Source organism: Gavialis gangeticus, unplaced genomic scaffold (assembly GCF_001723915.1).
Source record: "Gavialis gangeticus isolate Ggan-Ray unplaced genomic scaffold, GavGan_comp1, whole genome shotgun sequence".
NCBI classification, from domain to species: Eukaryota; Metazoa; Chordata; order Crocodylia; family Gavialidae; genus Gavialis; species Gavialis gangeticus.
Window position 1 is genome coordinate 6,979,736 of NW_017729019.1, and position 23,637 is coordinate 7,003,372.

The 23,637-nt window shown below is 51.7% G+C and overlaps 1 protein-coding gene across 3 annotated transcripts in view; it reads right to left on the reverse strand.

The window, feature by feature from the left end:
• The window catches only part of LRRN2 (leucine rich repeat neuronal 2), a 94,482-nt gene that overhangs the window by 7,107 nt on the left and 63,738 nt on the right, over positions 1-23,637 (reverse strand). Inside the window, exon 1 of one of the 3 annotated variants that reach the window (XM_019513942.1) lies at positions 23,030-23,047. The exons of the other annotated variants lie outside the window; for them this stretch is intronic. The gene's annotated coding sequence lies outside the window, so the exon portion shown is untranslated. Of the gene's footprint in view, positions 1-23,029; positions 23,048-23,637 lie in introns of those variants that run through there. 3 annotated transcript variants of the gene reach the window in all.

A 23,637-nucleotide genomic window follows, 5' to 3' on the forward strand; every position in this document is an offset into this window, starting at 1 on the left:
AAGGGTTTTTTTTTTTTTTTTTTTTTTTAAGAAGAAAGGGAACACCAGGCATTTCAGTCTGATGCTAATCATCCTCTAGGCTTTAGTTTTGGCTCTCACAACAGACTCCCAGCTTTCTGATAAGGCAGCTGAGAATAGTAGTCTCCAGTACTAAATATTATGGCAATGCCACGAGGAGGCTCCGCAGGCACCAGCCACTTACTGCTACACCTCTCATCGCGTGGCAGGACATACCATTACATGCGATATACTGTACCTCTAAAAATCATTAAGTATTTTGGGAACCAGCTGGCTCAGGGAATTGCCAATAGACTGCAAAGTCAACCTTTAGGGAAATGACAGTGTCTGAGTGTGTATATACAGCATTTAACAAGAAAGGGCCTTAATCAAGGATGGGGCTTTAGAGATGCTACGAGCCCATCAATAAATAATGAAATTGCGGCTGTATGAAGCAAGCTCCCCTCTGTGGGCCCTTTGCTAATCACATCTCTTCTTTAGCTTCTCTATTAGCTGCAATTACTAGATCCATTACACCAATTGACCGGCTCCTATACAGTGCTGGTGCTAATCATGAGTGACAGGCAGGGAATCAGTAATAATGAAGGATGGGCAGAGAATGGGTAATGAGTGATGGACAGATGACATTCCACAGATGATTGCTATAGGGTTTGGTGCCTGTGCAGCAAAGCTCTCAGTGTTCCTGGGGTAACCCAAGGGTTGCCTTCAACTACATGCCACCATATCCCTTTACCAGCCACCGCCCCAAAGCACAGGTGCTGGTTTCAAGCACTGAGTAACTGCAACAGCAAAGCTGCTGGGCACTGCAAATAGATGAGCTCTACCTACAAGGCTTCAGGGTGAGGAGGAGAGATGCAGTGGAGGAGACTCATCTTTCTGGCCAAGGCTGCAGGAGCTGGATGTCAGCTCCTTATGCCTCATAGGCAGTCACAGGAACAGTGCCTGGCCTGGGACTCTTGGAGCCTCTGCTAAAGATAAAGTGTGCTTGCCTTTGGCATGGGTGTGTGACTACATTATCAATGCCATCCCCCTCTCCTCACCTTCCCTGCTGCCTTGATGTAACCATAGGTCTAAACCCTGCAATCTACTTCTCTGTGAAAAACCCACCTCCGGCCGAGGGGCCTGACTGCCTGTGCTCTGCACTCTACATAAGTGCATGCACCCAGTGCAGCAAATAGTGTTAGCTATGCTCCCTGCATAAGCCCAGGTGCCTGCTCTGTGGCATATCTGAGAACCCCTCTGTGAATGTGTGAAGAGCTCACCCCCACACCAAACAGCTTCCTTCCCTTCAAACCCCCATAGCCTGCTGGGAGCAGCCTCTTTATAACACTTCCTGGCTCCCAGGTGTGGCTCACTGAGGAGCTGGATCCTAAGTGCTCCCCTGCAGGAAAGAAAGCAGGTAATATTTAACCCCAGCTATGCTGGACAAGATTTGGTTATTGCCTCATTCCCTATCCAGAATAATGGCTTTGGGGTTTTTTTAATATACAATTAAAGTGGTTCCTTTCTTGCTAATATGCTGCTGTAGAGTCTAATGGCGCCCAGTCCCATCTCTCTTGGCTTGGCTAGCTCCAGCAGGGAGGAGGCACAGGTAGCTTGAGGCCACTTTTTTGACATGTATTCTGGGGCTGGCCTGCCCAGATCAGGGGGTCTCACGGCTGGTCTAGTTTGCGCTAAGCTGCATCTGGCTGGCTGGAAGCTGGAGATACCTCAACCAGGCCCTTTCCCCCTCTGGCACCTTGAAAGCAGAGATGAGTTGAAAAGGACCTCGCTGGCAGGCAGTGCATCTTGCTCCATGTCTCAGCAAACTGTGTTCAATGCATCACAGGCTGATTTACCAAGGAGCTGATGGGTACTGCAGCCGGCAAGGGAACTCAGCTTATCTCCACGGTTTAACCTGACCTGATTCAGCAAGGCCAGTCAAAGGCCGGCTGGACTCTCTCGCGGTGGATCAAAGCTTGTTCATATCAACTGACATTTATTTAAGGACCCACTTATATTGCCGCTCAGCTGCAAATTAGTGTCCAGGTGGGATTCTGCACCAGTTTCCATTACTGGTTTGAAATGCTGCTTCAGGGTTATCAGTAGCGCTTTCCCATGTCAAGTCCTTCCTAGTCTATCAGCCATAGAGGCTCATGCTTTGTCTCGGGTTCAATTCCAGGAGACAGCTGGATGGTACCTAGCGAGCTGTGCTCCCAGTCACAGCAATCAAGCCATCTCCTTTTCTCTCAAATGCTGAGATTCAAATAAAACAGGAGCCAGACCTGAACCCAGCCCTGGCCTTTGATTTCCAGCTTCGCTCTGACATACGCTGTAAAATAGAAATCAACCCCCGCCGCTGAAGCTCTCCCCCATTTCAAAAAAGACCCTTGCACGCCATAAAAAGAAAAAACCAGCAAACAGGAATGGGAAGGCAGGGTCCTCTGAAAGCCGCTCTGTTTTACGGCTCCCCTGCTCTCCCTATAAAAGTCTTCCAATGCAAGATTTATTCAGCATCGAGTCACACCAGCCCCTGCACCCAAATTGATCCCGTGCACTTTCCCACTGTGAGGGCACTGGCTTTTAAACCATCTCCCGAAGAAACAGGACTCAGGAAGGGGCAGGCAATATTGCTTTTTGCATCATTCCTGATGGACCTACATCTTTCTTTTCAAGTGTGAGGGGGCTTCTGCTGTGGTGAATCTCCCGGGCCACTGCAATACTACAGCAATTTTTTCCTCTCAGAAAAAATAGCAGGGATGAGCATTTTCTATTTCCCAAGATTGTGAACAACAGCCCAGAAAAAGAACAGCCATTCAAACCCGGCCTGTGGGACAGAGGCAGAAGCCCTGGTTTTTTGTTGAGAACATTTTGGGCTCTGCATTATCATTAGATTATTTTATTTTTCCCATGGTTTTTCAGAGCCCCAGGATTGGCCTGTGGAACTCACTGCCACAGGAGACTGTTGAGTTCAAGAGCTCATCAAGGGATGGACCCCCACACCATAACAGTAAATGCTGACAAATGCTTGGGGGTATCAAATGTTGGGACTTGTGCATATTCAAGTTCTTGCTTCAGGCTTTAAATCAACCTCTAAGTCTTAGAAACCTCCATGAGACTTAGGGTGACGGGACAGTTTACCCTGCATCCATCTCAATGATGTGGTTTCAGCTTCCTCTAAAGTCCCTGGCCACAGTCAGAACAAGGATGCGGCCCTGGATGGAGCCAAGGTCTGATCAGATCAGGTGTTCCCAATGCAACTGTGTATTAATATTACTGCAGTACCTCCCACTGAGGCTTGGGCCCATTGTGCTGGAGGCTCTTGGCTCAAAGTGCTGGCATGGACGAGGCCTCGGAAACCTCTCTACCAAAGAGAGTTAGGCTAAAAGTTGATTTTCAAGGGTCCCAAGAGATACAGCTTGAATGCTGAAACCTTCCACATAAGTCACTGCGCATCATGAAGTATGTAGGTCTGGATCTGGGTAATGGCATGGGGATCAGCAAGGACCAGGTCCTGCAAGTTGCTCGCAAGCTCCTTCCAAGACGTGGTCATCCATGAACACAGAGCAAGCCTCAGAGGGATGCAAGTGCCCACTGTGGTCAACCAGGTTTGGCCATGTGGCCTGGATGGTCCTAATGTTTAGGCCAGCATGCTGTATCCCTCGCTGAGCTAGGCAAAAGCTGCAGTGTTGTGATGCAGCCCCAGGGATTGTGAATGCCAGTGTAGTTCCCTCTGTCCTCACAGCCACTACCCTCTACCCCCACTTTGGTGTAACATGGTCCCACCAGGGCCATGCCACTCTTTCACGCTCCCTGCACATCTGTGCTGGCACACAGGCCCTTACACATCTCAATCCCACATCTGCACGTGTGCACGCAACACCAGTGCTGCACCGAAGTGCCGCGAATGCTGTTGGGCGTGTGAGCACTGAGCCGATGAAGGCCATCAGCATTCAAACCGCACGGCACCTGTACGCTCCGTAACTGCTGCCAAAGGGCCTCCTAATTGGCTGCAATGCCATGAGGAGGTGCAGGATCAGGCGGGGAGGTGCTGAGGTCTCCCTCTCTTTTGTTTGCTTCCCTTTTCCTCCCCTGGTGACCCCTGGGTGCGCTGCTATCTCCTCCTGCACCCCTGCCCCTTCTTTCTTTCCCAACCATACCTGGGGCCTGCCCCCACTCTATGCCTTTGCATTTCTTCTCTTCAGAGCTCCTCCATTCACTGCCTACTTCTCTATGACTGAGACACTCAGGTTCACACGCTGCGTCTCCCCGGTTGGACTGTTGCTTGCTACTTCTCCTGTTTTCGACCAGCAGCAGGGAGTTTGCACACAATGGTTTCCAGAAGCTGGAGGAAGCAGGACTGGGTGCGCACATGCCCTTCGCTGCGGGTGCTTAGAGAGGAGGTAAACCAATGCCCTCTCCACCTTGTCGTCCTTCACCCTTTGCCTGCATGCTCCCCTCACCCCGTCAAGACTGCCCTGCTAACCATTGTCTATAGGAGAGTCCCTTTGGTCTCCGCCAGCCCCCAGCTGTCCCTTTATTTAACCATCCAGTGATTCAGGGCATCGTACTATTTAATGCATTGCACTACAGATAATTTCCTAATGTCAATTAATTACCTAATGTCAATTAATGGAGGCTGGAGAGACTAGTGAAAGGAGGGATGGCAAGACATTTGCAGCAGGAAAAGGGAAACTGCTTAATGTACAGGGTGGTGATGGTCCGGGACTGCTGAAGTCAAGGCCAGAGCTGCGGTTGACTGCAGTGGGGCCAGGGTTTGTAGATGTAGAGGCTGCAGTTCTGGGGGAGGTCTGCCCCTGCTCTCAGGATGCTCTGGGTTTATCTTTGTTAGGGAAAAAGTGTTGACCAACTGGTGCTAAGGTCCTGGAGAAGACAGGCAAACTATAGCTCCAACAGGTATTAGCTAAGGTCAAGGTAAACCCTGTGCCCCCCATGAGTCTACCTTCACCAGCTACCACATGCAAACATCAGCCTTTATTCCCAGCAGCGTAGACTTGGCTCAGAGGAAAGGCTGAAGGAGCAATGCTGTCACTATGCTTGGAGGTCTGTGGAGCTGGTTCCAGGCATGGCCCAGCAGCTGGGGGTGCTGGGTGGCTGTAGAGCAGAGCAGGCTCCTATGTTGGTTTGTTCACGTTGCCAGATGAGCCCTCAGATGATAGGCAGAGCACCAGAACAGAGCTTGCAGAGGCTGGAGTGGAGGGGTTTTGGCAAAGGGTTCACAACCACCCAACTTGTGAAGATCAGTCCGTGCTCCACAACCCTGAATCACAGCCTCATCCCTGCTGCAGTCCTGGGCACAAGACTCTCACAACAGGGCTCCATCCCACCCTGCAGCACCTCACAGCTCCATGCCTGGTCCTCCTGTCCCTCCCCCAGGCCTGCAAAGGCACTTCAACCTGAGGCTGTCCTCCTCCATGCAGCCAGCTCTGCTCACAGGTCTGGATCCTGCCTGATCACCCCTTCTGGTCACCACCTCCTGAACTGGCAGAGGTGTCGTGGCACAGTGTTGAGCAGGAACATGCATTAGCAAAATAATGGACATCAAAAACTAATTAAAAACAACTCCTCATCCATAATGTCTTCTGAAATCTGCAACACCATCTCATCTGCCACAGCAGGTAAGAGCAACTCTTTGCACTAGCAGCCTTGCTAAAGCCATTAGCAGCAGGTTCCCTGTTTATTTAGTGAAATGATTGAGTTTAACACTTTACCAGGAAATCTGTGGATAATGATAATGGCTTTTATTTACATAGCACTTCTTACTCACTCTTACTTTCTCTCTCCCTCTGACACACACACACACACCTGCCTATCTTTTGTGATCATGTTTCCCAAGATCACAGCTATCCTGCTTTAAATTCACGCCCTTCCTCTCTTGTGGAATGATTTTCATGTGCAGACAAGCTCTTCTTCTGTGGATGTGTGTGTGTATGAATGCACACACTTACATATACATGGATGTATGCATACATGCACACAAATACACACACACACATATAAATATGCATATCCTTCAACACATGGACCAACACCCGTCTTGGACAGATCTAAGGAAGGTAGATCAATCAAGGGCTGTTAGCTAGAACAGCCAGGGATGTAACCAACTGCTGGTGACTGGATGGATGGCTCTTACACAGGCCCCTGTTCTTTATACCCCTTCTCCAAAGCATCTGCTACTTGCCACTGTTACAAACCGGAGCCTAGGCTAGGCGGTCCTCCGGTTGGAAGCAGTACGGCTATTCTTCCGTCCTTAACTTCTGACCTTCAATATGAACCTCTCCCACTTGAGCTCAAGTGGTGACTTTGCAATGCAGGCATCGGGGGAGGCTTGTATGCAGTCACGCTAGGACAGGATACAAAACAGGCCATGTGAGGATATTCCACACCTGCTTCTTTGCCCAGTCCCTCGCTCCCTCGTGCTCCTCTGCACTGCCTACCTATTAGCATGCACAGAGGACGGGGCGCCTTCTGTCTGAGGCTCTAGGCAGCTCCTTCCCCCTCTGTTCTCTCACGTTGCCGTTGTCTTCTTTGAGGTCCCAACAGGTGAGAGCTTGTTAACACTCCAAACCACGCTGCTCTCCCTTGCAGAGCGCTACGGAGAAGGTGGCCCTAGGTAAAGCTCCATCAAATGCGCTCCCCGTAGATTATAAAGCATTAGGCTACAGGACATGTCCTCTCCTTTCTCTCGCTCTCTCTCTCTCCTGTCCTAAATTGATCGGATAAGCACTTGTTCAGCAGCTCTGGTAGGAAATGCTTACAAGCCACTTAGGCTTTTATCATCTGAAAAGCTGCCAGGTTCTACCACCACCATGTTGTGACAACGCGGCGCAAAGGGAGCTTCTGCACACAGGACCCAGGCACTGGCAGCACAGGCTCCTGCAGCAATCCCAGCCGGCTGGTTGGGGTGAGGGGGAGTGCGGGCATGTCTGTGCAGGCTGGTTGACATCCCTCATGCCTAGCCCCAGCAGTTCAGCACAGCCTTTTCAACCCTTGCTGCTGCATAGCTGGAAGTCAGTAGGAAGATTTTTAGCCCCTGGAACTAGGAAGACTCGGGACTCGCTGCAAATGCTGCTGATACAGTCACTGAGCTGGGGAGACCGTCCGCGCTGCAGGCAGGCCCCCTCACGCCCGCATGGTCACACCTGTAGGACCCAGTCAGCCCAGCTGTGCATTGCAGCCCTTCCATCCCCCTCGCACCACCATTGCATCAGACCATTGCAGCTACACCTGCACCATCCCACCCACTTCATGGAGCAAGCCACACACACCCTCACCACCCTCTCTGTACCATCCCTCTTTCCTCGGCACTCGCTCTCTCACGCCCGCGCCGTTACACCTACACCATTGCATTCACAAGCACTCCCTCCTACCCACATCTTCACTGTCATGTAGACTCCTTCGCTCTCACACCCACAGGATTTTAGCAGCGTGCTGCTGGCAACACCCAGCCATGCAAAACAGCTCCACAATAGGCAGGTTTTAACACTGTGAACCTGTTTCCAGAGTCCACGGACATCTGGATCTTGGGTTGGTTCTTCTTTCGTTACCAATTGTCCTTCTGTGCTGACCCTGCCTGAATAACATGACAGCTCCTTTAGCCTCCCTGCTCTATATCAGCTCCTCTCCAGAATGAGAAGTCACCTTTCACTCTTGGGCTTCCTCCTGCTGTCAACAAAGGGACTGGGTTTGCCAGGTGGGGGAGTGGGGGGGGGCACATGGCTGCCACAGTGATGGAAGTGAAAGCTGGCATTATTTTTAAACAGAGTTTGTCTTTGGCATCCAAGCAGAAGCTCAAGTCAGTCTGGACCAACCACAAGAACTACATGACCAATATGTGCCAGTTGTATTGCTTCTGTATAAACTCATGGAGATCCAGTTCCTGCAGACAGGGCATGACATCGGTGGGGTCCGTACCAAGTCACAGGAGAAGGACAAGGAGAACCACAGCTCAGCAGACATGGCAGTGTATTAGGTCACTAGGGCAGGCACCTTGAACATGCTGCATGGAAAGGCATGGAAAGGAGGAGAGCAGTCCTGCTCACTCCCGTGTAGTCTGTACACATTGTGCTCGTACTTATCTCCCCACGTGCCAGCGCTGCCAAAGCACCTGCATACTGTCCGCAGCTTTTGCACGCTGGCACCCACTGGGATCTTGTGGGATGAGCACGGATTTAAGCCAAGACGGGTGGGATCAGGCTCCACAGGGATGGGCACCTCCAGGAGGGTACAATCATGACAGTCCAAGTTCAAGGTCCGTCCCAGGTCTGGACAGCCCACCGGAGCCATGTGGTTGAGGTGCCTTGTGTCTGTAGCACATTGGGGAGTGATGAAGCCAGCATCATGTTCAGGTGCGCTGGGCTCCCCAAACCTGGGAGCCGGCCTGCAGCTGGGTCCAGAGGAGAGGCCTTGGGTACAAGGCTGGAGGAGGGCAGTGCAGGAGGTTGTTATTCCCTTCTCTGCCGCGAGACAGAGCTCAGCTCCTGAGGTCGCAGCTTCACCCTGTCTCTCATCTCACATTCATATCAGTCCGGCTTGGTCCGTAGCAAAGCAGGGGCAGACGCTGCTCTCTCCCCCCACAACGCAGCACTCTGAGGACCTGAGTCTTCCTCAGGGCAGGCTTTGTCCACCCCAGGCTCCTACCATTAGCTGCCTCTTGCTCTTAAGGCCATTTGGGAGGCTCTGAGTGGGCTGAACCCTGGGGATTTTTAAGAGGAGGTTGGATGACCACCTTACTGGGGTCATTTGACCCCAGTACTCTTTCCTGCCATGGCAGGGGGTTGGACTAGATGATCTGCTCAGGTCCCTTCCGACCCTAGAAACTATGAAACTAGGAAGGAAACCGGCAGAAACCTGCAGACACCCCCCTACCCCTTCCTGGCTTTGTCCTCCCCCTCATCCCCCCTCCCCAAAGAGGCTTGGCTTATGCTGCAGAAACCCAGCAGGGCAACAGTCATACTCCAGCTGTGAGCAGTGATGGATCACCCCCGGCCCGCGTTGTGCTGACTGCGACAGCCTTTGTGTTGGGCTGAGGCGTCGCAAACATATGGCCGGAGTAATCGAGTTTAACTTTGATAAACTCCAATCTCTTGGTGGGGAGATAAACCGCAGCAATGAGGAAAGGAGAGGGAGGGAGGGAAAGGGGAGCACGCACCCGGCAAGTTGCACACAGAGCACTTGCACTCCGGGTGACAAATACTCCTTAAAGGGCTCCTGCTGGGCTGTATGAAGCCTGATATTTTACCCTGAACCTATTAAATTGCCAGGTGCTTTTTTTTTTCTAGCCCTCTCTATTCCATCACCGCTGCCTGCGACCGAGCCGGCAGCTGTGAAGGGGCTCTGCCTCCGTAGTGCTTGGAGCAGGGAGGGTGGAGAGTGTGCAAGGATCGTGGGAGAGGCCAGCAAGGATCCCAGGTTGGTTTGGAAGCCAGGAGAGAGAAGAGTGATAAAAGGTGTGACCAGAAGGGACTTGCCCGCAGCTGGTGCTGCATCCACTGGGCAGTGGAGGCAGCAGGCTGATGACGGGCACCTGATCCTGGGGCTGTTTCTATGGTCAGCCCAGCCCAGTCCAGCACCCGGTATAGCAGCTTGCAACACAATTGTGTCCCCCTGTCAAAGACAGATCTGCGCAGGAAGCAGCCCCTGGAACAAGAGAGCAGTCCTGAGCTGAGTTTCTAGGACACCCAATGCCGACGGGCTATGGCAGGTGAAGGCAACACTAAGCCATCACCCCACCCTCCAGATTCAGGGGGACTAGATGAGCCACAACAGCCTGGGTGTAAGATGGATCAGCCCTCAGTCACTTTAACTTACAGCAGCCATTGGGCCTGGAGTCCCTGAAGAGCCCTGTGTGATGGTCCCAATTCAATCTACTCCACCTGACCACGGTCCTCTGTGTTGAGGTGGTAAACACCCACAGCCCCCATAGACCTCAGCGAAAATGAGGGTTGAAGGGACCTCTACTTCAACCCCCTGCTCCAAGCACGACCAGCCCCAACTACATCATCCCCGCCAAAGCTTTGTCTAGCCAGGTCTTAAAAACCTCCAAGGATGAAGACTTCACAACCTCTCTAGGTAACCCATTCCAGTGCTTTACTACCCTCCTAGTGAGAAGGTTTTTCCTAATACCTCACCTCAACTCCCCTTGCTGCAGCTTGAGCCCATTGCTCCTTGTTCTGTCATCTGCCACCGCTGAGAACAGCCCAGCTCCGTCCTCTCTGCAACCCCCCTGCAGGGAGCTGAAGGCTGCTATCAAATCCCCGCTCAGTCTTCTCTTCTCCGGACTAAACAAGCCCACTTCCCTCTGCTTCTCCTCATACATCATGTGCCCCAGCCCCCAAACCATTTCTGTTGCCCTCAGTGAAACCTCTCTTGACTGGCACATTAGGCAAAAGCACAGCAGTGCAAGAGCTCCAGAGCAGCAGCAAGTGCCTCCAGAACAAGATGGGATTTGAGAAACTCTTGTCTTAACAGACACTGCCATGATGGTCTCTGCCTAGAGCACCAGCCGAGCAAGGTTTCCACTCTAGCCTCACCACCCTTGGCTCAAATGACGCCCCCTCTCTTGTTTACACACCCTGCTCCAGAAAAACCAGCCTGGGAGAGTGGCAGGATTAATTCCTGAGCTGAAATAAAACTGCGGCGGGTGGTAAGGAGCCTGTTGGTCGTCATTTATTAGTTATGCAACCTGGAATGAAGTCTGCCTCATTATTTCTTAATTAGGAACCCAAGATGCCTGTAGGTAGCATGCAAAGTCATTTAGTGTTTTATTGCACTGCACCAAAAAGTGGCTGCGGGGGGGACGGGGAAGCTTCTCCGGTGTGGGGAGTGCCGGGCGAGATGCTGGCGCTGGGATGGCGCTGTGAAGAGCGGTCTCTTCTGGGATGCGAGGGGGGCAGTCCTTTTCCCACTTGAGGATCTCCAAGCCCTCTATGGAGCTGGAGGGGGTGGTATTAATCCCTTGCTGGAGATGGGATTATGCATCCTGCAGCCCCTTCCATGACTGTGCAATCCAGCTCAGGCTGTTAGCTGGGCTGGGAGCCAGGAGAAACCACAGGGTCTGTCCGAGACGCAGTCGTGAATCCTCCCTATGCCTATGGCAGCCCTGTCTCCTGGAGTAACTTAGGTGCAGTTATAGCAGTGTTGCAGCCTCGCCTTCTAGGGGGTCCGCCACTGGGATTTCCACCCTTGACCATGCATGGACCACGTACCCAGAAGGTGACAGGGGCCCTGGCCAGCTTGTACAGTGTTCGCAATGCTGTGGCTCCAGACCCAGCTGAGCTGCCAGTCCGGTGGGTGAACCAAAGGCTTCACTACACCTCCCGGCTCCCCACTGCAAGGCGTCTCTCTCTTGGCCGACTGGAGATAGGACCCGGGGCTGGCTGGTGGCAGGGCTGGCTTTCCCGTCTGCTCCTACTGAAGATCCCAAGGATTTTTTCCCCCACAAGAGCTTGTTAATCTCGCCATTCTGGCTAGATTTGTACTGACCGGTGGCTCCAGACAGAATAAACCCATCTCCCTTCTGCCGTCCTTGCTGGGTGCAGTCTTCAGCCTGTTGTCCTTTCCACCCCAGAAATGGCTGCAACTGCAAGCCAAGGTGATGCTTTTGAAGCAGCCAGGTGCTTTGAGTCGAAAGAAACGTGGGAGATGGCTTGAGGCAGCTCTCAGGAAATTCAATGGAGATGCACCAAGCTTAGGCCTAAGTGGAGAAGGCGCTGCCTCCTTAGCTCCGGGGAAGAGCAGGGCTCCCTGCAGGCTGCCTGCACTCCACTCTTCCCTGTTTCCAGGGGGTTGTAGGCTCTGATTCCAGGTTTTAAGAGATGTTTTTATTATCGTCATCTGTGGTTCGAAAGCCTCACCCCGCAGCGCTGCGTGCTGGAGGCTGGGACAGAGACGAGTGCTTCCTATGTGACTGGGGTTTCAATGGAGGAAGCGTGTCACACCCGCTCGAGCTGCACAGCCCTGCCACAGCCACGAGTCTCCAGCCAAGAAGCCAGCCAGGACCTGGCAACTCATTATTCAAGCCCTTGCTGCCTTCAGCGAGTGGCAGCTGAGATGCAGCCTATGCTGGGGGGAGGACAGCACTGTGGAGATGCTTGAGCATCAGGGTTTGTGCAGGTAGAAGCCCCTCTTTTGTAGCCCATACCTGGCTGGGAAAGGGAAGGCTATAGAAGAGAGACCCCCGGGGAGAGGTGGGGAGTGCTCCAGGGTGGGTGGCCCTGACCGTGCTGGGGAGATGGCCTCCTGCTAACCCTCTTAGCAGAGCTCAGGGCACAAAACAACCCTTTAGAGCTGCAGGAGACAAGATTTTGACAGCCTGACAAATAGAGGGGTCAGGCCATGGCAGTTGCGGAGGCTGGTGGGGTCATTTGTACCTCCCAAAGAGCCCAACTTTTGTCTCCACTGTAAGACAGACTGATCCAGCTGGTGTCCTGACAGCCAGGCACAGCTGGAGGAGGGAAGACTTTCCATAAAGCTAAATAATGGGCTATGGTCACAACCCTGACCTATTTTTAAAAGTCAATAGAATCAGTGCTCAAAGGGAAAAGTGGTCATGTCCCCGTTTCTCCCACTGAATAAAATCGGTGCTGGATGCACGTGGTTCTTCTGGAAGGGAGAAGCAGATAGCAGGCTCATGCATAAATAAGCATACCCCAGACAATGGCATGGATGCTTCAGCTCAACCTGCAAACCTCTCCTTTGCTATTCCACTCTTACTTTCTCTCCCCACCACTGCACTAGCAAGGTGTCTCCATGCTCACCTGCAGCCCTGTCTGCTGTTTCAGGCTGTTCCCCAGCAGGGACTGCCAACCTATCAACACCCCCACCCAAAGCGGAGTGGAAATTGCTTGGGTTGAAATGTATTTTCTTTGGAAACCGAAGATGCCGACAGACCAAACGGTGCTGCAAATTTTGCGCGGAGCTTGTCAAAACAGATCAGCCAAAAAGGGAGAAAAAAATGGAAGCAAGGTGAAATGTTTTGCTGTTTAGGTCTGAAATATTCACTTTTTTAAAAAGTGTGAAAAGCTTAAACACAGAATGTCATGGGGTGGGTGGAATAAAATGTTTCATCTGACCCCAAACCATTGTTTTATAATGCTTGGTTTCACCTGAAGAAATGCAAACTGTTCGTTCCGGCCTGCCTGGATATAAACATTTTCCAGGTTGGTGACCTGAAAAAATCAGTCACTTGCACAGCTCAGTGACCAGGCCCACAACCCCCAACTGCTCACGTCCTGCTCACAACCACCCCTGTCCTCCTAGGATGCTGAGATGGTTTATAAAGGTATCTGCAATGCTGAGCCAGCTCTTCCGTGCACTCATCCCCACTGGTGATGCTAGGCCCTCCCAAATCATATTTAGGTAGAACAACCCGGTGTACGAATATGCAGCTTATCTTCACTGCAAAACACCATATGGTTAAAACAACGGGGCTCTGAGGCTGGATGAATTGGTGCAGCAGGGAAGCTGGAGTCCTCCAGGCAGGGCGAGGGAACATGCAGATTGTGGGGGTCACAGCCAAGCAAGTGTTGCGCGTGCAGAAGGCTGGCTAGGCTGGCCGCCCATACGCTGGGGACGACTGGCAGCGCTACGCAGCCATCACAATCTGCTCCTGCCTTTGTGCAGCATGGAGGACTGCAGCTTCTGTGCTGCCCGTCCGCAATGCGAGGAGATGGGGAGCCCTACCGAGCCATGCTGGAGGAGGGAATGTGTGTCAGGTCATGCTTCCAGGAAACCTCCCTGCTCCCAGAGTCCTTCAGAGAGAGAGAGAGGAGGAGGGGAGACTTGCCTAATTATATTGTTGGAGATGGCAGGGAGTAGCTATTTTAAAAGGAAAAAGGAAATAATCAGGCTAATCCCTGGGCCCACACTGCAGACCTGATCTGCTTTGTACCTCCCCTCTGCCACTCATTACAGGCACCACCTGGCCGCCGCTACTGCTCCATTCGCCAAAAGAAATGCGAATCCCTTTCCTTGACCTTGAATGCAATGCTGGCAGAGGAGTAGAGAAACCGCTTCGCCAGGGAAGATTGTGGTGGGGGGAGGCAGGGACTGCAGAGGTCATTCACTCTTTGACCCCATGGGCGTGCATGGATCCCAACAATCACAGCCTACATTTGGCGTGGAAGGTGAGCATCCACCCACAGGAAGAGTAGCAGCATTTTGGGGCCAAATCTAAATAACTGCATATTAGTAGTAGTAGTAGTAGGAGGAGGAATGGTGGTAGTATCATTATCATTGCTATTAATAATGATTAATAATAATGACATTACTATTATTACCACTACTACTACTATCATTAGTATTGTTAATTATTATAATAACATAATTATTAATAACAATGATATTATTATTGTTGTTGTTGTTGTTATCATCATCATGCCACCTATAACACCTGGCCATAGCCCAGAACCCCATTGTGCTAGGTGCTGTACAGACACAGAACAGAAAGAGCCCCCCACACTTCTAGTATAACAGTTCATCTGGACCACCCTCCAAACAGCCTTCCTGTATCATCGCTGTGAGCTGCAGCCACTATGGGGGTGACAGATATACCAAAATGATAGTCAGGCCTTAAACCTACCAGCCATTAGATAGATAATTTGCTGATAAATATATTGCCGTGAATGATTCTTGCACGAGTTAATGAGCTCGCAGCCTGGGCACAGAAATTTGCAACAGACCTCTTTTGCAAGTCCCCGAGGACTGATTGGCGGTCATAAAGATGTAGCGCCGGGGGAAAAAAAGATCATTTGAATCCCATTAAAAGCTGCAAAATAAAAGCAGAGATTTTCACTGATGCCCTACCCCCCAAAGCTGTGAGAGTGCAGGCTGGAAGTCTCCACCCCTGGCCCGTCCCTAGTAGTGACACCCTTTCTGCCAGGGTGCTAATGAGGTAAGGAAGCAGTGAGAAGTCAGGCTTGGGGCAGAAGCAGGTTTGAGGTATTGCAGGAAGCAGTGCCAGCTGCTCATGATAAGGTGGTATTAAACTAGAAATGTGTGAACCAGAAAAGGCTGGGAGGATCACACTGCATAAGCATCCCCTGCCTGGTTGCTTCTCCCCACCTTTTCTGAATGAAAGGGGAAATCAAGCCAACAGGTACTCTCTGATGCATTTCTATTAAGGAGTTGCTTACAAAGCTGTCATCATCATCACCTCACAAGCACTGATGGGTTTACTTTCAGCCACTGTTGGAGTGGGGGAAGGATTTCTCCCATTTACAAGAGAAAAGATACCCTGCATGGATCAAGAGATTTGCCCAGAGCAAAGCCCAGCAACACACCCACATTTCTTGAGTCCCAGCCTCGTGCCAGATCACCTTTAAATGAAAGCCTTGAAAGAAAAGAAGGATCTGGATAATTGTGGACCTCCCCAAAGGCAACTGAGTGCTGGGTAAAGTGCTGAGCTGAAACTATTTCAGCTACATTCAGGTCTCTCTGGGGTGTGAGGCCTCCAGTGCCATGAGGGAAACTGTCAGGTATCCAGGTTGTAGCCGTATTGGTCTAGAAGCAAAAGGAATCAGGGCTCACGGTAGAGGTGATATCTTTTATTAAACCAACTAGATTTTTGCAAAAAAATAAAAAATCTTTTTCTTTTTTTTCCTTTTTTTTTTTTTTTTTTGAGGAAAGATTGCATTTAGGAGCAGAGAAGAAGCCAAAACTGAAGGCATAATTATAACTGTGCCATTTCAGATGCCTGATTGCAACTCCAGTGGTGATGGGAGGGCGCAGGCAGTAAGGGAGGGTGAAGAATCACGGTGCAAACATCAGCTTGGAAGTTCCTGGCTGGGATTTCATCCAGCTCCAAGATGCTGCTGTCAGTGCTGACCATGCGTGTGCGGCTTAAGGGATCAGGCGCATCCTTCTCCGTTCCAGCCAGATACGAGGAGAGCAAGAGAACAAAGCAGAGAGATAGTGATAGATGGAAAGAGAAAGGACAAGAAGGAACAAGAGGCAGACAATGAGATAGAGCGAATGAGAAAGGACTGGAGATAATGAGGGAGAAAGAAAAAGGACAGCGACTGAGAGGAAGAGGAAAAGGAAATGACAGAGCAGGAGAACAAGAAGGCAGGAGCGAGAATGAGAGGGGGCTGTGGTGTGGGGGAGAGGGGGGTACAAGGGGACAAGCCGTTAAATGAAAAGAAACTAGAAAGCCTGGGAAAAGCAATGACATGAGAATGAGAATTGATGAGGCACAGAGAAGGGAAGAGTCCTTTCATCAGCAAGTTTGCCAGATGAAGCCGGGAGATAAATCACGGCGTGGAAGGAGCTTGGGTCTCGGTGCCGGCGCTGCCTGCCTCTCTCCCTCTGTCATCTGTCTAATAGCCCAGCATTGGGAGATAAATGGCTGCAGCTGAGTCCCACTCTTTTTCCCCCCTCTCCCTTGCTGCAGTGAGAAGGGTCTGTCACTGCCGCGCTGGGCGGGTGCTGGGAGCGGAGGGCAGAAGCAGCCCTGATACGGCCTGTAGAGAACGGGGAGGGCGTCTGCTCTGCTGTTGCACGGGGCTATGCGTGGCTTTGCGGTGGACGGCAGATGCTTGGGGAACAACAAGGAAAGAGATGAAGAATGGATGAGATCTCACCCCAACGTAAGCAGGCGCAAGCATGCTGCTATCCCATCCCGCTTGCACCTTATCTGAATTTGGCCCAGAGGCTGTCAGCTGCTCTGCACTCCCTACCCTGCCCTGGCTTCCTAGCCAGCCAGAGCTGCTCGGGATCTCTGGGGTGGAGCTGGGCTGGGCTCTGGGTGTCTCCATGTGGGGCTGTGAGGCCTGGGACAGCTGAGCCAGCTCAGGGGAAGTGCAGAGGCCAAGGCAGGCAGGCGCACATACTCTCTTGGTGGTCATCAGCTGTGCAGTGCCCTCCCCCAGAACTCGGCCTAGCCGTGGGTCACAGCAACAACACGCAAGACCACGTGTGTGCGCCAGCAGTGCTGATGAGCAGCTGGACAGCGCTTCTCTGGAGACAGGCTAATGAAATGCTCCAGAGCAGCCGCATGAGAAGGAGAGTTGCCCAGAGTCAGCCCCACCCTCCTGGCAGCGTTTCCTAATTTCCTTGGGTCTCTGTGATGTGGAGAGAGAGAAACAGTGCAATAAACTACTAGGGAGAGGCTCCTCTTCCCCGGGTCCATGCTAACTCCCACCCAGGCCTCATCTTTCTGGACATCCCTAGTGCACACCCCAGTGCCTGCAACCCAGATGTCTCTCTTGAAGCTTCCTGGTTGTTCTCCACAGTCACTGAGCCTGCAAAGCCCTGTTGGTAGCACTGCCAGCGTGTGGGTACGCTGCGACTGGAAGTGGCAGTCAGCTGCTGCAGGAGAAGTCTCCCCCCACCGCCCTCTCATCTCAGCTTCGTGTTCCTCTCGGTGTTGCCACTTGCAACTGCTGATGCCAGCTCGGGCAAGAGATGCTGCTCCTGGGAGCTGGCAGCTTTGAAGTCTGGCACATTGGAAGAGCCCGAGCTTGGAGAGACGAGGCTAGTCTGGACTTCGGTTCTGTCTGAGTGCCACAAACCTAACTTAGCCACAGTGCTCCATGTGTTGTTGCATTATAAGCATGCTTTTTGGGGCCTGGTTTTACTGAAAGCAGTGAGGAGGGACCCCCAAACTGTGTTGGCCCATTCCAGCTACAGCCTCTCCCTCTCTATCAGGACCAAATTCACACCCAGGCAAAATAAGCAGGCAAAAAAGGGACCTCTGGTCTGCCTACGAGCAGTCCAGATGTGCTGCCATCCTCGGTCTAAGCACAGCTGGTTCGCTATGGCAGAGTGTGGGCATTTGGACCACTGCTGTGCCTTCAACTCCCTGCAGGGTGATTGCACAGAGGACAGAGCTGGACTGTTCTCAGTGGTGACAGATGACAGAACAAGGAGCAATGGGCTCAAGCTGCAGCAAGGGAAGTTTAGGCTTGGATAAGCCTGTTCATTCACTTGGACCCCACATATCCACTTCCTGTGCCTGGTACAGCCACTACACACCATGAAGGTCAAAGCATCACCTGAGCCTTGCAGCACCCCAGCCTCGCTGGCATGGCTGGGGCAGGCCAGTGTTTGAAGCCAACAACATGACGGAGTGATACAGTCAACGTCTCATTCAGCTGCCTCTGACTCTCCATCCTGAATGGTGAGGTCCCATCCCCAGCTGGGTCAAGAGGAGTGACCTTAGCCATGAGTTCAATTCTCTGGCTGTGCTTCCATATTGCAGCCCAAAGAGTGCCCCATGGCCAGAACTGTTCCTGTGGGAATGATAAGCTCCCAGCGCAACCTTAAACACATCCTAGCTGGCCCCGTGCACAGCAGGTAGACCAGACTCTACCCACATGCCCATGATCTGCTTTGTGCAAAGTTCCCCATATGGGTTAGGGAGGCTGGACACCCAGGTCTGCCACAGGGCATTCATCTGTCTGTTGCTAAACATAACCTCCCTTTTCTCATCTGCAAAATGGAAATAAGCATATTGACTTAAGGCAGGGGCGGGCAAAATGTGGCCAACGGGCCGAATGTGGCCTGCCAGGCCATTCTATCCAGCCCGTGGGGCCCCTAAAAAATTTAGAAAATTAGTATTTATCTGCCCCTGGCTGCCTGTCATGCGGCCCTTAATGGCTTGCCAAAACTCAGTAAGCGGCCCTCCACCCTCGAAATAATTGCCCACCCTTGACTTAAGGGCTTTGACATCCACTGATGAAAAGCACGGAGAAGAGATAAGTATTAATGCACAGAGAGACAGATCTTGAGTGACACATAGACAGATGCACACTTCTCCCTCTCACTATATGCCTGTTTGTGGCTCACATCACTTAATAAATGAGCATAGAAAGAGAAACCATCAGATTCCAGCCAGTCCTCACCCACACCAGCAAATCTTCTTCCCCATCGCATGAATAATCAAAATGGTGATGAAATGAGATTCAGAATCAATACCAAAAGATCCCCTTTCCAAAGACTGAAGGCAGATTTTAATGAAGAGGAAAAGCTGGGTTCTAATTAACGATGACCCATTTGGCCTTGCTCCGGACTCATGGCAAAAGCAGCAGCCCCACGCTTGGGCCTGGTGTGCAGTGATTGCTAGTGCTTGACCCTGAGGCAGCCCCAGTGGAATCAGTCACTAATGATTTGTTCAGTCTCCAGATGAGCCCTAGGCTAATGAAGCTGGTTAATGAAGTTCTTGCTGGTCCCCAGGTCTTGAGAGGATTGCATTACTTGGACCTGCTCTTTGACAGGCTCTGTCTCTGCCTCCCCTCCTCCCCTGTCTCTCTATCAGGAAATGTTTCTGGGAAGTGGAGCTTTCTTTCTCCTAATAACAGTGCTCACATGGGGTCATGAGGGCAGGCGAGATGTGCAGCAAGTAATGTCCAGCTCCTATGAAATATAGGATTAACCCCTCCGAGCCTCCCCCTCTGAACCTCCACACAAAAGAGGCAACTGAGGTCTGCTAGGGGAGAGCACCATTGCCCCAGAGCCTGTGCATTAAAGTGCCTTGCTTAAGCTCCATGCAAAAGACCCTTGCACGAGTCTGGCCTCCTCTGGGATTTGCTCCTGGGGCTTACAGTACTGCACTGGGCAGCCCTGGTGAAAGGCTGGCGGGGACACTCTGAAATCAGGATTCAGGCTGAGGTCAATAGGAGCTGCCTCTGAACCCGCAGGGGAATGTAATTCATCCGCTGCAGGTGCCAGTGGCTCTTAGTTAAGTCAATAATCTTCAGAGACATGAAATTAAACTAATTATGATTGAACCAGGATGATTTTCTCTCTTGGAAGGAGGAGGAAGAACTGAAATATCCCTGGGCATGGATACAGGCCCTCAGTATAACTCAGTTTTTGGGGAAGGACCAGAGAGACCAAAGTGAACAGGGCTGGCCAAGGCGGGTCTTGAAAGGAGCTGGGACAGCCTGGCCCTCCAGCCCAAAGCTTTCAGAGGAACCGGTGAAGCTATAGCTGCTTCTGCTAATGGAGGCTCTTAACATGCTCTCCTTCTGGATACCCCTGGGGCCACATCTCAGGGTTTTGAACCACTCCTGGCATGGAGACAACCCTAACTACTGCAGGGCTGGACCCAGCACCAGGCACTGTTGTCCTGCCCTCCAGTCCCCAGGGAGCGGGTACAGGTTATGTTCAGAGTACCTCTGTCTCCAGGCATCCCCTGTTGCAGTAGCACCTTGGGGGCTGCAATTCAGAGCAGCCTTGAGGGTGCTCTAAATCATGTGAAGGTCCAGTTAGGGCTTTGGGGAGCATATCAGTGGGGTACAGCGAGCTTTGTTCAAGTCCAGCTTTCATGCCAACTTGCATGAATCTGAGCAGTGGGGCCATTAGACTCTTCTAGGGGAAACCGTATTCTTCAATAGCCACTTAGGGCAGCATCCCCTCCAGCAAACCTGCTGAGGGACCCTATGTTCATGCGCTGGGCTGTACATGGGGTAGGGCCTGGGACATGGGTAAGAATCAAGGGCAGCAGAGTTGTCCAATCTCCACAGGTGCTGGGTCCTGAGTTTCACGACACCCGGATGCGGATCTCTGCTGGGATCTAGGTGTCTACACACCGGCAGGGTCTGGGTGTTTTCTTGGGTATAGTCCTCACTGCTGGAGTCCAGGGCTTATGTGAAAATCTCAGTCCGTCCACATATTCTCTGTGGCCACAGGGCTCGGGACAAGGTGCCACAGTTTTAAACCGTGGCAAGGGAAATTTAGGCAAAAATTTCACCTTGAGAGGGGTTACACACTGGAACAGGCTACCCAGGGAGGCTGCAGGATCTCCATCCTTGGAGGTAAGAGCAGATTAGACAGCCACTGACCTGGAGTGACTGAGACAGGGGCAATCCTGCCTTCAGCGAGAGGTTGGACTAGATGTGATCTCCTAAGGCTCTTTCCAGGTCTACTATTCTATGATTCAGGATAATTATGAAACATCCTAATATCTCACGGTTGAGGAGAAAAGCTTGAAGATAGGACCCAAGTGCATTGTAAAGGCTCCGAGACCTGGGGCCAGGAGTTATTTAAAAGAACAAAAAGACCTCACAATAGTTAAGCCACCCGCCTGGGTTTCCCAGCCAGTCTCGTAATTTGAGAATGTGGGGTGGGTGATGCCGACTCTCTGCTCTGACACAGGCCCCCCTGCGCGGTTCAGTTCAGCCACGCACAGCGGGTCAGGCTACTCTCTTCTCTTAGCCCCTTTGCTACAAGCTAAGTGTTCATTAAGGCAACCCAAGGCAAGGCTCTGAGACTCCGCCATCCCTAGCAACGTGACGGGTTTCTGGGAAGAGAGCTCTCCCCGCCTGTGCTTTCCAAGGGCAGAGTGCATCCACACACAAGTGCACAATAAGAATTGACAGCGGGAATGAAGCATGGGTAAAAAATAAAATGGGGTCAACAAACACGGCAGCGGGGGCAGGCAGCGAACTCTGCTTGTGTAGTTGGAGCCTTCTCCATTAAGGCTTGACACCTGCAAGTGCCAAAAGGAGCAGCTCACGCTCTTTACCTGGAGACCAGAGAGGAGCAGCAGCAAGCAGGACCCCCGTGGCAGGTGTCTTGGGAAAGATCTGGGCTGGGGCGGATGGAGTCCTCGATGGGGATTTTGGACCTCCCGTTCTCATCAGATGCACCTGCGTTGAGAATGGGGGCTCCACAAGACTGTCAGCCCTAAATAGTCGAAAATCAAGAGTCGGGCCCTGCCTCCTATCAGCTTTAAAACTGCAAGCTGGTTTTTTAATGATGGTTTGTGGGTTCTCTTCACTGGCCTTCTGGTTTCTGAGCCAAGAGGGGTTTTTCTCTGCTCTTATCAAAGCAAGGGACTCGCTTACAATAAACAAGACACGGAGGCTGAGATTTGGGAGTGATCACATGATTCCAGGAGCTGGAGCGCTGAGAAAAGCACCAGACTTCACAAGGATCCAGCTACAGTGGGTAGAGCTGGCAACTGGCACTTGGGTGTTTCCTGCAGTGCACAAAATCAGGCTGGTAATTTGGTGGGAGAAGGATTAAGAAAGGAGATAATGTCTTTGCCCTCAGCAAATGCCCCTGTGTAGATGCAAAGATGCTGGCCTAAAAGCCCTTTCTTTGTGGAGAACTGATATAAACTAGCCCATTTTTGCCAGCAGAAGATGCATCTGCACTAAGACAGATTGTTGCAATAGCTGATAACCCTGTACTAATCCAGACTGGACTGTCTATCGGGTCTGGTTCTCCTCTGCCTTGTACCTTTGGGCCCACATATTTACCAGTGGGTTTAACCCACTACCGGATGGGAAAAGCAGCATTTAATTCCCGCTGACACAGCTGTAAATGATAGCACAAGGAGCAGGGTAAAGGCACATAGGGGGCCCCGGACCTTAGATTTCAAATGACAGTTACTGCATGGTAAATAAACCCCCAGGGATCATTAAGTTGCCTGCATTGTGGATGAGCCACTTACACAACTGCAAGGCTAATAGTGTCTATTACATAGCTGTTAATCTTAGATAAATGTTTTTAATGACCCACTGTTATTTAACATGCAATAACTGTGTTATTAAGTCTCAATTAAATGGCGGAGGTCAAGACAAGCGCTCAGTGGTGGCTGGAATCGATAGGAGCCGCGTGCGGATGTAACTCCCTGGGCGCAAATGTAGCTTTGGAATATCACTTACAGAAAGGCTGTCGTGCCCATTTCACAGCTGTGGAACTGAGGCACAGAGAGACTAGGTGACTTACCCAAGGGGTCTGTGGCAGGGCAGGTTAATTAACTCAGGCTCTCTTGTATCTTAGTCTTACGATTCACCTCCCACCTTGACTGAAGAGAGGTTCGTCCTCTAATGACTGATTAATCAAAGCAGCCAAGCAAGAAGTCAGGACTCCTGGGTTCTGCTCCCACCTGAGTCACTTTGTGACCTTGGCAAGCTTCTTGGGGCTTGAGTTTCGGAGCTGCTCAGCACCTGCCCCTCCAGCTATGACATCACGTGAGCCGTGTTTTGCCAGCAGACCCGTCACCTGTCTGAAAGACAGATATCAGGCTATTTCAGCATCCGCGTTGTAAGGCATCACTCACGGAGCGAGAGGCTTGAGGACCCTCGGGCAGAAGGTGCAGGCGGATGCAGCGTCGCTGAGATCAAAGCAGGGCCTGGCCACAGAGCCCAGCAGTGCCTTCACCCTTGCCTCGCACAATCGGCAGGGCCTCCCCTGTAACGTGGCAACCGATCCTCCTGCCGCGACACTCGCCTTCCTCATCTGTATGCTTTGTCACAGCCTCGCACCATCCACTGGGTTAGCACCATGGCAACACCGTGCTCTTTAAACACAGGAGTTTGTGCTGTGATCGCGAGCAGCATTAGGCAATTTAATTAAGCAGCTGGCAAAGGAAAAACTTTGTCAGTTAGAAGCACTTTATTAAATTCCATTGTATTATGCGGCGCTGCGTCTTCCTTGTCTGCTTAGAGAGCTGCGAACGGGCCTTGCCACCTTCTCTGCTGTGTCAAATGCAGCAAAACAAAGGAGACAAGATGGGGGAAGAGGAAAAAAAGCACCCCCCCCACCTGGTCAGTGCAAAATCCCCTCGGTAGCATTATTTCCAGGCTGGCTTGGCTCAGAAATGCTGTTCCAAGCAGCTTCCCCACTCCCTCCTCACTGCATTAGGGCATACGACACACACGGCTCTTT